Here is a 9,286-nt window from a genome sequence, read left to right on the forward strand (position 1 = left end):
CAGCTTTCTCGAGATGGTCTCGCCCGTCCATCCCGTCAGTGGTGAAGGGGTCTCCGTGTCGGGGGTGGCGACATGGAGGGAGTGTGGTGGCAAGATGAGTAGGGGGGAGAGGGAAGCTGAACGAAAGCAAGGATCACTGTGCTCTTCTGTAGCAGGTTTCACCCAAGGGGAAGGTGACACTGCAAAGGTGGAAAACCTGAGACGCAGAGAGCAACAGGGACTTGTCTGGGCTCCTGGCTCCCTGGCCTCTTTTCTGGCCACTAGACAACACTACCTATGCTCGGCTCCCTAGGGTTAGGTGGGGATACAGCTTTAAAAGGTATGGGCCATATCCTCAGCTGGTGTAAATCGGTATAGCTCCACTGACTTCAATGACACAAGTTTCGAGCAGCTGAGGATCTGCAGAGTTTGATTGAAAACTGGGAGAATGAGTTAAGACACTTGCTCTTACAAGCACCATCATTCCCTTCTCACGGGAGGCTGAAACAGCCCTGTGGCAAGGGATGGAATTAGCCCCAAGAAGGGAATTCTTTTGGCCCTCTTCTGCCTGGAAGGGTCATGGAGGGGCAGGACTGAGGTGCTTTGGCAGAGCTTTGAGAATAAGTGCTGGGCTGAGCAAGCAGCGAGTGTGAACGTGACTGACAGTCCTGGGACAGAGGGGAAGGCAGCCAGGAAAAATGGAGAAATTCAGCTACTGTCCCTGGCTAGGTTTGAACCACAATTCTCTCAATGAATAGTAGAATCCACTGACCCGTTGCACCACAGAGACACATATTTGTGCTGACCAAGGCTGCTGCCTAGAGGCCTGCACATCTGCCTGCCAGCACTAGTGCTCACAAGGCACTAGTGTGGATGCTGGAGGCTGGGTGCTGGCTGCTGCAGGTACAAAGCCAGCAGAGTGGTGCAGTGGAAGCATGCTAGGTCCGTAATCCTGCAGTTAATGGGTCAAAGCCATCTTCTGCTCTGCATGGGCTTGTTCCTTTTCCCTCTGGCCTTCAAGCCAGGCTGTGACCAGCAGAGCACCAAGAGCCTAGACCATGAGGCAAGAGGTGGCTGAGGTGTCAGCCTGCCAGGGAGCTCTCTGGCTGCCTGGGCATGGTGAGGCCTCCTGTCCTGGCTGCAGTGCTTCTTGGTCCTCTTTTCCCACCCACACCGGCAGGCAGCTGCTGCAAGAGAACACGAGGGAGGCTCTCCAGGTGCTAGGCAGCGTGTGTGGCTGTCAGGGGAAAGAGCTGAGGCTCCTGACTCGACCTGCCATTGACTTGCATAGCTCTGCACTCCATCAGCTGTGGCGGGCCAGGCTGCGGATGTGACTCAGGCTTGGACAGCATGGCCGTGCTTTCCTGACAAGGCATGAGGTAGGCCAAGGGCTTTGCACGGCCTCCAGGGAAGTGGGAGGGAGGCGTCTTCGGGCAGGCGTGTCTCATCCGTTTCTCACTTGCCACTTGGACAGAAGTGGGAAAGGAGTGAAACATACACAACTGAAGATTCTGCACTTGGATTAAGCCCGAGTCCCTGACATGGCTGCTCAGAGGTGGGCTTTTGTGGCGCAGTCCCCACACTCTTCCAGCCAGCAGGTGAACCCACTGTGTCCAAGAGGGAGACTTTGAGGTGGCAAGAGGGGGACATCATAGTTCCCAGCAGACCTTGAGGAGCCCACAAGGAGGCTTCAGTGGCATCCCTGGGGGAGCATAAAATCCCCCTCCCTTCCCCCTTCTATGCCCATAACACAGAGCTCGATTAATCCAAACCCTCTCCTGCCAGCACCAGGCCTCCTTCTTCTTACACTGGGCCTGAAAGCGAGGGGGCAGCTTTCACAGCACCAAGAGTCTAACCTGGGAGGCAGGAGGCGGCCGATGACCACAGCCTGCTGGGGAGCTCCCAGAAGTTATTAAGGGACAGAGACTCCTCAATGCCCTTAGCAACAAGGGTTTGGGGTTCATCGAGTCACTACGTCAGTCCTGGGTGTCAGGTCGCTGTACAGCTTTGATCTAGAGCTCTGATCTCAACCACCAACCAGCAGCCCACAGCCTCCCCCTGGGTCTGCCCCACCTGGTTACTCCTTACAGGCCGACCTTACCCCCCTTCCAGCCCCAGATTTACCCCCTAATCATCCTACTGCCACTCAGAACCACAGATGTGGATGTGCTGAAGGAGGGAGAGGTGACTCTAGGATGGGGTTCTTCTCTAAAAATGGCTGGCAGAAAGGTGATGCTCAGCTCTGCCAGCAACCTACCCAGTTGCCTCGCTGCCAGCAGATGCAGACATTTCTGTAAGGTGATTAAATGGGGTATTTGGCTTCTGAGTGAATGTGAGGAATGTGCACTTATGAGAGGGAATATCCATCCCTTTTTCAGTTGGCCTACAGGGCCCCAGTGGCCTAATGGGCATTGTCAGGACAGGACTGTATTCCCAACAGCCCAGTAGCACCTTACTTCAGTGTGACTGGTGAGGACGTGATCATTCGCTTCCCAGCCTATGCCTGCCCCTGTGGCGTAGCCAAAGAGCAGGGCCTCAGACTGTCCCAGTAAGCGAAGCCCTTACACCGGCAAACAGTGATTGTGATTCTCTTTCCTACCTCTGTGACTAGCTACATGAGAATCATTTACCTACATTGTTAAAGTCTAGGCCTTTCCAGAGAGGTGTGAAAATCCACATCCTAACAGCCGCCCCTGGGCTCCGCTTTGCCAGCTGCCTGCCATCTCCCCGCTGTTCACGCTGGCAAACTAAAGAGCGCTCCGAGCCAGCCCTGTGTGCCCTGCCTTCTCCTGCCAGCGCTCGCCCTCTGCATCATGGGGAGCTGGGGCCATTGCAGGGTTTGCTGCTTTGTGCTCATGGAAGTAGCCTGTCACATCCCCCATAAACATGGATCTGTTTGGTGTCCTAGCAGCTCATCGTCCCTCACGTCGCCCTAGGTGCAAGGACTGTGGGCAGCATGAGGCTTCTGTATATCTCTGGAGTAGCCTCTAGCCACCCTCCTCCCTGCCTGCCCACAGCCCCTGGGTACTCCCTGCCTGCACCCTGAGCTCCATCCTGCCCACACACAGCCCCTGGGTACTCCCTGCCTGCACCCTGAGCTCCATCCTGCCTGCACACAATCCCTAGGTGCTCCCTGCCTGCACTCTGAGCTGGCTGAACGGCTGAAAATTGAAGGTGAGATCAGGTTGAGTCTTTCTAACTTATGTCCTCAGCTGGAAAAAAGGTGCCAGGAGAAGCAGGCACACCCGTGCCATTAGGAACACTACTGGTCTGTACGTTATTTTATATTTCTATAAACACCTTTAGAAACACACCGCTTGGTGCCAATCCCCTGTTTACAACTCTATTTGGAAACCCATCACTTACCCAGCTTTTAATCCATTTAATGTGTGCCATGTTCAGTTTGCATCGCTCTAGTTTTCTCACCAAATTTTGTGCGCTACCACGTCAAACATCTTACAAAAATCTAAGTCTTACATCAACACTAATCCCTTTATCAGCCACACTGGACAGGATCTATTTTCCATGAATAATTTTTGAGTATTCTAATTGTATTCTCAGTGGTGACTGGCATTAATTATATTACCTTCCTTTAATTTTTTATTAATGGAGTTCCTTAGTCGCTCCACTATCTTACCAGAGATTGATGTGAGACTGATCAGCCTATAATTACCTTGAACCTTCTATTTGCTCTTTTCAAATACTGGCACAACGTTAGTTTTCTTCCAGTTTTCTGAAACTTCCTCAGAGTTCCAAGGCTTATTGAGAATCAACCTTTACAGTCCAGTGAGCTTCTCTGCCAGCTCTTTTCAAACTCTTGGATTCAAGTGATCTGGACCTGCTGATTTTACAGTCTATAATGTTAGTTGCTGCTGTTTCACACCCTCCAGAGATACTAGTGGAATGTAAAGAGCAGCATCATACGATACGACTTCACCATCTGGCTTTTCCCCAAATACAGGCACAAAATTGACTGGAGGGGTTGTTAGATCCATGCTTAAATCTCTCACCGGAAGGCTTTTATTCTAGCCATCAGATCACTGTTGTGGCTCAGCTCTGCTCCCTTTCCAGTTTCTGTGGACATCAGAACTGGACACAGGATTCCAGTTTGTGTCTCACCAGTGTCATATACAACAGTACGATTTAGTCCCCCCTCCTACTCACTGCTCCCCTGTTTGTACATCCAAGGTTGGCATTAGCCTGTGTTGCCACAGCCGACACTGGGAGTTCATGTTCCGTTATTTCTTCACTAGGACCCTAAATCCTTCTCTGTCACTGGTGTCCAGGATACAGTCTCCTTCAGATACCTGAGATGCAGCATTCATACATCAGGGAAATCTTGCACTATCTCCAATACCTCTGGGTGAGATCTGAGGACTTTCTAATGGGAGCTCTGGTAGGTAGCTACACAAGAGAAAGGGAGGCAGAGACAGTCAGGCAGAGGATCATTCTCAGCAATCTCCTGAAACTTCTGCCCCCTCCGTTAAATCCCCTGGTAACCCGGCTCGCAAGAGCATTCCCAGAACAGACATCAGCAGAGAACTCCCGCTCCTTCTTTGTGCCTGTATTTGTGCTGGCCTCAGCCCCCGGAAGGACACTCCCAGAGATCAGATTCATTCCCAGAGCAGTTCATGTCGTCCAGCCAGATCTGCCCGGATCCTTGCCCATAATGAGCAGAGACAGTTGCATTGCTGGCACGTCCACATCCCAGTTGTTTGCAAATGACGTTGGAGTCTGGCAGGTCCCTCAAATCATCACAGACTGTCCCTCAGCTGCCACTGTAATAAATCTCCACTCTCCAAGCACAGTGACCTGCCCCATTCACCGGTCTGATCCACCTGCTCCCTGCAGGGATAGAGCCCAGCTCTTAATGTGTATTTTCCTACTGAACAGAGAATGTTTGTGAGATTTGGAAATGAATCACCTGAACAAACCACACCAACATCCTCAGCAATTCCTGCCTGGGCAGTCTCAGCTGTGGAGTTGTCACAGCGAGTCAGAGGAGTCTCATTTCCTGCACCCTGGGCCCTTCTCAGCGACTCCATACTGGAGCTGCTCACCATGCTGGCACCTCTCATACCCCACTGCTCATCCAGCCCTCTGCCCCACGCACCACAGAGGGAAATCTCAGCTCTCCCATCCCACCGGCTCTCTCCATTCAGCAGTGTGAGTGATTCAGAGTGACCTGGGCTCAGGAGAGATGGGAAATACACTGATTAACACTCTCTAGTCTACACTAGAAATAACACAGAGGGGACATGACATTATGGGGGCTGTTTCTCAATAAGAAGGTCTAAGCCAGGGATCAGAGTGTGTCACAGTGTTGAAGGGAAGAGCCTCTGTCAGAGACACTTTATAAGTGGAAGGTGCTCTAAGGATTGTGAAACTCTGAGCTTGACAGAAGGGCTTGGTTTGGAATAGACCATGGTTATTCACCAGCCACTTTGCTCCAGTCCATGGCACAAAGCACCATAAACCCAGCAGAATCTGGCCAAGAGACTATTCACCTCAGATCGGCATCTGCTACACACACCCCGTTCCCAGTCACCACTATTCAGGATGTAGCTGAGTGAGAAGGAGGCATGGCTGAAGCACTTAGCAGGCACTTGAAAACTAGTATAGAGTCCAGTAGCCCTAAGGACACTGCTTAATTCTGAGCACTGGGTCTGCTGCTACTCAGCAGTGAGACTGAGGAGACATAACTGGCACCTTAAAGCACATTTACCCTCCTTCCTTCACAAGCTGCACTAAACACAGTTTCACAGCCCTGGGGGGGCAGGGGGCAATAACCCAAAGTCGCTCCTTTGCCTCCTGGTTCTGCTGCTCCCTCAGCGCCCTCCGCTGAAGAGACACCACGAGAAAAAAACATCCCCCCCCTTTTCCTTCCTTCTCCACCTCCTCTGCGGCACCAGCGGGGCTTCAGAGCCACCCTTCCCACCGCGCAGCCACCTCACTGTGCATGGGGTGCTGGGGGCCAATGGGGTGGCTGATCCTTAGCCCCCCCAGCTACACTTGGGGGGGCTGTGCTGCCACCCCTTCCCTTCCTGGCACAGCCCACCCCGGCTTAGGGAGCTGGGCAGCTGCGAGCAGGCAGGAGCCTCCTCCTCCCCGGGGAGCCCGCCAACCAGCTGACACTGCCTGCAGTCCCAGAGTGAGCGAGCAGGGTTGGGGATGCGGGAGGGCAGTGGGGAGCCCAGAGCCAGCCTGCGGCCACACACAAAACCCAGCTCCGGACTTCGAGTCCAGAGCCCAGTCCTGGCTGCATGGAAGGGCCCCACTTCTGGAAAATGTGCTCAGGGGGGAGCGGCCGCTACCCCTGCTCCTCCTTAGCTACGCTACTGTGCCAGGTAGTAAAACACCTTAAAGAGGAGGGGTCCCTCTCCCTGTCAATGATCTCCCTCCTTCCATTCAGTGACAGCCTGAATTGTTCCTTATCACGGCAGAGATGGAGGATTCAAAGCAGCAACATCAAACCCCTCTGTAGCTCACAGGGATGGACATAAACACTCTCTGGTATCTGAGATGTTTAGTTTTATCCTTGGTCAACTACAAGGCCAAAGGGAAAGGAGGTGGCGCCAGATATAAAAAGTGAAACACGACACATCACAGTTACGTCCACAGTGACTGCAATTCTTTTATATACGTCTTATCATCAGTGAGTTGTTTTCTCTGGATTCTAGACCTTGACCAAGAAATTTGTATCTTGATAAAATAATTGCCTGCCCCTGGTGAAGGCAATGGACTTGGCACCCACTGGGCTGTCCCTACACAGGTACAAGTACTAACAACGTGGCTGCATTTTAGCCATAGTTTTTAATCAGGGCAATAAATTGAAACAAACCCCTGTTAAATCATTTCCCAGCCTGAGTCCTTCACCCACGTTCCTTAGGGCATTGGGCCACCATGTGGACGTTTCATTTCCCACCTCAATTTCACACAGAGACACAATTTCCTTTGCACAGATCAGTGAACAGCAAAATATCCCTGTGTCACTGGTCTGAGCCAGGGCATTCGATTCCAGTGAACCCTTCTCTCCTGCAGTGGCGATGGGCAGACAGAGGGGACGTGGCACCTGCATCCCTGCCAGGGAGCTATTGGCTCGGCTCTTTCTTTCTGCTGCTGTTGTTAGTCCAGGAAACACCAAGGGTGAAATGCAAGGCTGAGCTCACACACCAACCCCCTGAAATATTTCAGTGCCGCAGAGAAATCCTGCCCCCGGCTATTGGAACGATGTGCTGGAGATTTGACTAGGAAAGGGACTGTCTGAATTGTCAGAGTGGGGAATGAACAACAATCTACAGCAATGTCGTTCACACAAACACACTCTCATCCTGCTGCAGCCGGAAGGGAAATGGGCAGGAATTCTTGCTGTTCAGCCAAGGACACACTTACACTGATGCGCAGCCATGAGTGTGCTGGGGAAGCTGGTCTGAGCAAACAATCTGAAGTGACAATTCAGTGAGAACAGAATCATCATATAGTGAAACAATTGCATGTTAAGTAGTTGTGGCCAAGTGGTTAAGGCGTCCGATTAGAAATCAATTGGGGTCTTCCTGCAGAGGTTCAAATCCTGCCAACTATGCAAGCACTGGCCTGTTGTTGTTGTTATTATTGTAGTCCTAGTGCCTGAGCATCCACAGTGTGAACTGGAGCCAGATCTAGTTTCACTTAAAACACTGCTGTGGCACTGCTATAGCACTCTGGAGCAGACAGTGACTGGAGGGGTTTTCCCATCCCTGTAATAGCTACATTGACAGAACAGTTCTTTCTTTTCTTTAGCACTATCTAACCAGGGCTGAGGTCACCTTAACTCTATGGGTTTTTCGGGGGGTCACACCCTGAGAGACGTCGCTCTGCCAGTTCAGTGCCCAGCGTACACCAGCCCTTAGATTCCTCTTGGTATTTCAAGGCAGGCACTGACCTGTGAGAGGAAAACATCAGCTCACAAACACAGAGACTGAATTCCCCACATTTAATCTCGCTGCACTTTCCAGAAAGTCACAAAATTCAATTCATTCTTCCTAGGACAGAGAAAAAATAAGTGACACTAAGTTTTTGGCTTGGTTACATAAAATTAATTGTTTAATTAATATAGTAAAAAAATCTGTACTGATTCTTCTAACTAACACCACAGCGTGAAATAGGAACAGAGACAAATCTTGTCAGTGACAACTAATTTTGCAAATGATCTTCCCATTATAAATTTCCACGCTGCCCCCCATTGGAGGTCTGGGCATCTCCAGTGTCACTGCTCTGCATTCACCTTCCCCTTAGAATTGTTCTCAGACATTCGACTTACACTGCAGCGTGGGGCACGGGGTCACTTGCTGGAGGATTCCCTGCACCTTGAGGTCTTTAAGCCACGATTTGAGGACTTCAGTAACTCAGACATAGGTCAAGGGTTTGTTACAGGAGTGGGTGGGTGAGATTCTGTGGCCTGCGTTGTGCAGGAGGTCAGACTAGATGATCATAATGGACCCTTCTGACCTTTAGTCTATGAATCTATGAATTTATTCCCAAATTTGGAAAATTGTGCAGTTCAGAATGTGAATAGTGACCTATCTCCTTCCTGCACCTGCTCTACATTGCTCCCCAGCAGCTTCACCCCCTGCGCAGTCACCCCAGCACGGCAGTGCAGCCCCCCAGGATTCAGCAGGGGCCCCTGGAAAGGACAGTGGGTGCAGCTAACAGCCCAGTGTGCCTGGCAGTGAGGCAGCTGTAAAAAATCAACACTCCCCCCAGAAGCAGAGAGATTGAATTCCCCAACTTTAACATCATGACCCCCTCTAGAAAGCCACACATATCAGTTGTATTTTCACAGGGAGATGCAAAAATCAAGTGACACCAAGTTTTAAGTTGAGTAAATAAAGTTGAGGAGATAGTTATTAACCTCACAAATATACTAAAGATCCCTCAACATAACCCCTGAAGGTGAAATATGTACAGAAACAAACCTTGTCAGCAAAGGCTCATTTCCCAAACGATCCTCAAAATGTTACTAATTCCCACCCCTCGTCCACAGGAGCTCTGTGCAGTGTAAGTGCTCTGCAGGCAGCTTCCCATTAAATGCTGTTGTGGGACATTCCCAGACCTGGAAATGTACGAATGACAGAATTTGAAGAGCAAACCTAGCTCCCTGCACCAGGCGGGATTTGAGTGCTTTGTCCCTGTCACTTAGTCTTTGTCAATAGTACAGATGCCATGGGCAGGACTCTAGGCTCTGCTTGAGGGATCCTGGCACAGGGGCTGGTGGGGGAGAAAGGATTGTAGATTCTGACCTGTGCTCTGGAGAGGAGGTAATAAGTGA

The sequence above is a fragment of the Gopherus evgoodei genome, unplaced genomic scaffold (genome assembly GCF_007399415.2).
Source record: "Gopherus evgoodei ecotype Sinaloan lineage unplaced genomic scaffold, rGopEvg1_v1.p scaffold_46_arrow_ctg1, whole genome shotgun sequence".
NCBI classification, from domain to species: domain Eukaryota; kingdom Metazoa; phylum Chordata; order Testudines; family Testudinidae; genus Gopherus; species Gopherus evgoodei.